This window comes from Capsicum annuum, chromosome 12 (assembly GCF_002878395.1).
Source record: "Capsicum annuum cultivar UCD-10X-F1 chromosome 12, UCD10Xv1.1, whole genome shotgun sequence".
In the NCBI taxonomy this organism is placed as follows: domain Eukaryota; kingdom Viridiplantae; phylum Streptophyta; class Magnoliopsida; order Solanales; family Solanaceae; genus Capsicum; species Capsicum annuum.
Window position 1 is genome coordinate 40400061 of NC_061122.1, and position 6700 is coordinate 40406760.

A 6700-nucleotide genomic window follows, 5' to 3' on the forward strand; every position below is an offset into this window, starting at 1 on the left:
CTGATTAAGGGTTTTGAGAATTGACCAAAACCCCTGAAATTAAATAATGGAAGCTAAAAATTCTAATTTTTCACCCAGGTACGACGCGATACAATCACGCCGGCTCACTGGAAAGTGGAAACTAGGAACTGGGCTGGTGGTGTGATGAGGTTCCATTGTGGTGCCTCGTTGTATGGGAAACTGGGACTTGGCGCGATGCGCCATTATCACAGAGCAACACTAAAAAAGTAGCAATTGGGAAATTGGATGGTGACGTAATGCGGTGGTATGGCGTTGGCTTAATGAAAAATGATAATTGTCATTTGGAATGCCTCCACGATGCGCTGAAGTACCAGGTGGTACACTATTTTACAAAAAATGGCTCTAACTCTTTACCAGGGTATTGAATTTAGGCGAATTTTATATCGTTGAAAAGCTAATTGAATTTCCTACACAATGGCAATCTCTAAACTGAAAAAATATTAAGTATTTCAAATATTTTATATGGGATTATTCATGTACTAAGACTTAAATTAAGCTAGGAAAATACGGGGTGTTACAAGTCGTGGTTCCTTTAGAAAACTTAGACATTCATAATAGCCTTTCTTACGAAGAGCTCCTACTTGAGATCTTAGATCGCTAAATTCGCAGACTGAGAAACAAAGAAGTTCCCTTGGTCAAAGTTCTTTAGAGAAATCAATCCGTCAAGGGAGCTACTTGGGAAGCAGATGTATACATGCGTACCTAGTACCCCCACCTCTTTTCCGTAAACTCAGACTCATCTCAAGGTAACGGTTTTCCTTAGATTATCTCTTTTTCATTCTCAGTTCCATCCGTATAATCATGTTTATGGCAGTTAATGCATCCATGAATCAGTTTAATCCATCACCATGTTGTAGACTCAGTCATGTAACCATGTTACCAGTTATGCATAGTCAGCATGTAATCTTAGTACCTCAGTATTCTTAGGATATTCAGTCTCATTCGAGGACAAATATTCCTAAAGGGGAGATATTGTAATACCTCATATATTTTCTAAGTTCAGACCAGCTCCTAGTACAATTATAAGAGGCTTAACACCTAAAAATTTAGATATGTGTTGGATATTTAGCATAAGTTTTAGCCTCCTAACTTTGATAATCCTCGAAAATGGATTTCACGACCCCAAGACGTAAGTTTATGAGTTGATTTATGTTCAGGGGGCTAAGTAGCATGTCTCAGGTAAGTTTTGGATTTTTTGGATGGGGTTTAGATCATGTTTTGATTTATAAAATAGCAGGTCACCGCGATTCCATCGTATCGTGGTTACTATAGCAATGTGAGGGCCATGCGTTGCAGTGAGCAGCAAATCAGCAATTTTTAAATTTCAGTAAGCCACGGAAATTCCACCGCATCGTGATGGAAGCCTCACCGCATCGCGGTGAAGGACAAATCAGCAGTTGTCCAAATCTAGTAACTCATTGCGATTGCACTGCGTCGCGGTGCATATAGCGATGGGGCGTTCACCGCATTGCGGTGAAGGCCTAATCCGGGTTACATATGTCGAATTAAAATTTCCAAGGGTCATTTAAGTCCTTTCCCTTCACCTTACTCAATCAAAATACAGGATTAAGTCTCCCTAAAGCATAATTGGTCACTTTTTTCTAAAATTCTCTTCAATTAAAATCATTCTGTCTCCATAACGAACCCTAGCCCCTTTAAAATTCAAGGTGAAATCTTTAAGAAAACACCAAGAACTCTCACAAATTCATCAATCCAGGTATGTTAAATCATCCATGGGTCCCTTCCACCCATAGAGTCCAAGAATCTAATTTTAAATTTAAAGTTGTGATTTTTACAAGTTATTGTGATATTAAACATGAATCCCTATGAATCTTGATTCTATACCATGTTTACATAAAATTATTGTTGTTATTAAATCCCACATGTTTGAATAATGTTGTTCGCTGATTTAAATCGTAATCAGTGTTGTTGATGTTAAAAACTACTATTACTACATGCTTTAAGCTATTCCTATGCTTAGCTTAAACCACAAATATCATGTCTTTGGTGAAATGCCTACAAGAATGAATTTTGAATTAATGATTTCTCATTATGTCCTCAAAGTTTTAGTACTATTTTAATATTATTGCTATCGAGTTCTGGGGTTATGAATACCCAAAAACATAGCTGTTTACTTAGTCTCAGTATCTTCAGAATAGTTTCAGATATTTTATGAGCATTATTTGTTCAGTCAGTTATTATAATTAATTAAACATAGAATAGTTCAGTATCTAGAACCAGTTCTATTGGGAGTAGGATTTAGTACTGAGAGAGTGCAGGGATGGCGGCTTTCCCATCAGTTAGGAAGAGTTGTTAGTAGCAATCTCTGTACTCCAAAACTACGTAGCCAGTATAGAATATGATGAGTCACCCATTAGTTCATACTTGACTACCTCTCAGGGGTCACCTATAAGTTTAGGCTTGATACCCTTATTCCATCAGGATAGCATATTAGTGGATCCCACAGCCAGTGTTAGTACCCGTGGCGTGGTACTAAAACCCTTTCAACTGGGGTCACAGGTTGGACCCCAATTCGCTCATTAGGGCATGTCGGTTAGATGATAGCTCCCACAGTCTTAGGCCAGTAATCAGCTCAGTAATTTAGTTTTAGTTTTGCTTGACCATAGCATACAGATATAAGTCATTTATTTGAAAACATTCAGTATTTCAATTTATAGATTATATTCTGAATGTGTTCTATGCTTGGTCATACCTTTTCAGATTTAAAGATTTCACGCATTCTATATCTCTATAGATTTCATGCATTCTATTCAGTACTTCACGCAATACATTTAGTCAGTTATTACTCATGCACACGAACCCATGCATATCAGTATAACCTTATATAGCGTACCAATACATTCAAAGTACTGATCGCATACTCATTTCTTGTGCTATGATGTCTAATATCATAGGTTCGGATTCTTAGTTTCCTGATCGCGCATAGACATTCCAGATTATCAGCTACAGCAGTGGTGAGTCCTCACACTTTGAGGACATGGTTTATTTACCTCAGCTTACTTTATCAATTTTAGTATTTTCTATTCAGTCGGAGTCAGTTGGGGGTTTTTCCCATCAACTCCACAGTCAGTCAGTAGAGGCTTTTTATACTAGTACAGACAGTTAGTCAGTTTTTATTTTTTCAGATGTTATGTTCAACCATTTTATCAGTATTTTTAGTATTGTTTTATAGACATTATCCGAACTATGATTTGAAAACCTTACATCATTCCTCAGTTAGATTCTATATATGATCTTTTGTTGTCAGTTTTACTTAGTGCTTACAGCAAGTACCAACTCATAGGTTAGCTTGTGGTCTCTTGGGACCATAAGCACCGTGTGGAACCTAGGGTGTACTCTCAAGGAGTTACACAAAATCAACGCATATTATAGAAAATTGAAGGAAAGGTGTCATTTAAGTCTTGAATGAAAGATTAGTGATATTGACCAACTTAAGTGTCAAACATAATTAGGAAACTTGATTAAGTTAATTTTGGGCTTGATTAATATTTTCATAACTTTCTAATCTTTTGAAAAGTTCAAATCAAGCCATACACATCTCCTCTCTAAATCAACTATCCTTTCTCTCTCTCTCGATAGTTTCTCTCAACTAATAGTTCTACAAATTTATCCTTTCAATTCCCGACTACTCCAACCTCCGGTGACAAATAGTTGGGCTTTGAGTTCCTTATTGACTTTCAACCGTCAGTCGATGTGATAACCTTGCTTTCTGACCACAACAACTTTAAGTTCTTCATTTTCCTTTTTCTTCTTTCACTGGTAAAAATTATGGCCATTTTAGTTTTGAGAAAAAAGTGGAACTTGAGCCAACTTCTCACTTCTCTTCTCTTCTAGTATTCATGAACAATTTCAATAACTGTTGCTGTAATTTGAAATATGGTCTAAATAAAACCCTAATTTCTAATATTTTTTCTCTTTTCAAAGTGAAATATAATTTTTTATTATTTTTTGCCTTTTTTGAAGTTTAATTTTTGTTGTTTGGGTTTGTACAAACAAAACAACGATGTTGGAGTTATTGGTGTTGCACCCGTTGTGGATTGATTTATTCTTGTTCTTGGTAGAAATGGTGATATTGTTGTTTTTCTATTAAACAAAATCATGTTACCATTTTTCTGCAACAGATTAACTATCTGATGCAATAGATTAACCATCTAACATAACAGATTTTTCATATGATGCAATAGAGGAACCATCAGATAAAAATCTGATGCAATAAATTAACCATATGATGTAACAGATTTACCATCGAATTAAAAATCTGATGCAATAGATTAACCATATGATGCAACAGATTCAACATCAAATTCAACAGAGGAACCATCTGATTAAAAATCTAATACAACAAATTTACCATCTGATGCAACGAAGGAACCATCGGAATAAAAATCTAATAGAATAGATTAATCACCTGATGCAATAGATGAGCCTTCTGTTGGCTAAAATCCTATAAACTATTCCAATAGGACATGTCCAAGACTTGATTTTTCTAACTGATCATTCATCTGTCATGATAGATGACCCTTTGGTTGGAAGAAATCTAAACAATATTGATTCTTGATAATTATTCCAACAGATCACTCATATATTGTAATAAATATGTGATCTGTTGCATAGACCAGTCATCTATTTTAACAGATGAGTTATCTATTTTTATTATTGCAATGGATTACTCATCCATTAAAATAGGTTAGTTATATATTGCAACAGATCACTCATGTATTGCAATAGATTGTGATCTATTGCATAGATAATTCATTTGTTTCATAGATAAGTGGTTTATTTTAATTGTTGCAGCATATTATTCATCTATTGCAATAGGTTAATTGATAAATGTTCAAATATATCACTCATATATTGCATTAGATATATGATCTATTGCACAGATCAGTCATCTATTTCAACAGATGAGTGGTCTGTTTTTATTATTGCAACAGATTACTCATCTATTACAATAGGTTAGTTAGATGTTGCAATAGATAAGATGTGTGATCTGTTAGAACTGTTATTTTACTTTTGTACATATTAAATATACCGTTATCCTTTTTTAATGATGCATTAATAAATTATTATCAATTTCATATTCCTATTAAGTTTAGATAATATGGCTCCCAAAAGAAAAGAAATCGAATCAAGTCCAAGTAAAGGAACAAGTGAAGTAGCTAGGCTATATCCACCACTTTATGACCTTGCTTTACAAGCATTATCTCAACTAGGAGCAAAAGATAATAAACATGCGGAGGAGGAATTTTTCAAAAGAGACAATCCAAATACTAATAGCCCTTCCACCAAAGAGTTGGTCAAAACCTTCAGCATTGATAGTTAGCCTATGAGAATACAGTGCGATGGTGCCACAGATTTAATAGGTGATTTCATGGTTAAGTCAACCATGGAAAAATCTTTCGATGGCTTCAGAAAAATACTTCGAGAACAAAACTAGGATGCTTATTTCAGGGACAGCTTCTTTGGGCAATATCTTGATTTGCCGGAGGGCCACAATGCTCGTTTCCAAATAAAAATGGTATATGATCATCTCAAGTGTAGGTTTCTGTATGAAAACAAAGATAAGATGGATAAGGTATGGATAAATTATTGTGGCATGCCTGTTTGTTTTAGTTGGAAGGAGTTTACCATAGTTACTGGACTAAAATATTATTCTCCTTCTCCTTCTCAAGTTATACCTATTCTAACCCAAAAAAGGCACCCCACACATCCAAAAAAGGCAAATGCAAGTCGAGTTATCATGAAGATTTGGTGTCCCATGTTGGTCCAACCTTCAAAAATAAAAATTTGATAGAAGCGTGGAAAGGTAAAAGACTTTCAAAGAAGCACAAGCAATCATTGTGCTTGGTTTGGTTTGTACATAATATTCTTTAAGCAAGAAACATTAACAACAACATACCACTTTGTTTAATAAAGCTCTCCGAAGATCTTAAGGCATTTAACAACTATCCTTGGGGTTATAAAAGCTTCAAAATGATTGTCAAATATTTGTTGACTCCGTTAGCGCCAAAGACATTCAACTAATGCTTTTGATTTATTGGCGTTATTTTATAGGTTTGGGCATTTGAAGCCATTCCTTATTTGAGACAACAAGTGAACTACCAAGAAGAAGCTTCTTGTCCAAGAATCTTGAGATGGTTGTCAGTCAAAACTGATAAAAATATTAAATTTCTTAATCTCTTCAAGCCCTCGAAGGATACAGTAAGTCTAATTCTAGTTAAGTTTTAATTTTAATTAATGATTTTTTTGAATGATCTAATCATCATTCTAATGTATGTACTAATTTATGTTAGATTTTTCATCTGTTGCTTGTTCCAACCAATCAAGAGTTGAAGATACCATTTTTTTCTTACTTTACGGTCTGTGCAAACTTTATTGGACCCTAAGGTCATTGAAAAAATAAAAATGGAATTGTTTGGAGCAACAACCATCACAAGAAAAATATATTTTAAAGGTGGGTTTGCTGTTGTTGATAGTGTTAGTGGTGATGGAGCTATTGGTGGTGGTAGTGGTGATGCTGTTAGAGATAATGATACTCCTCTTATAGTTTTAAAATAATCCATTATGAGTATGATCATATTGGTTAAATAGTATTTACCCCTCCTAGCATATGTTCTACATGTAAATGTCAAGACTGTAAGGCGAAACATAATGTACT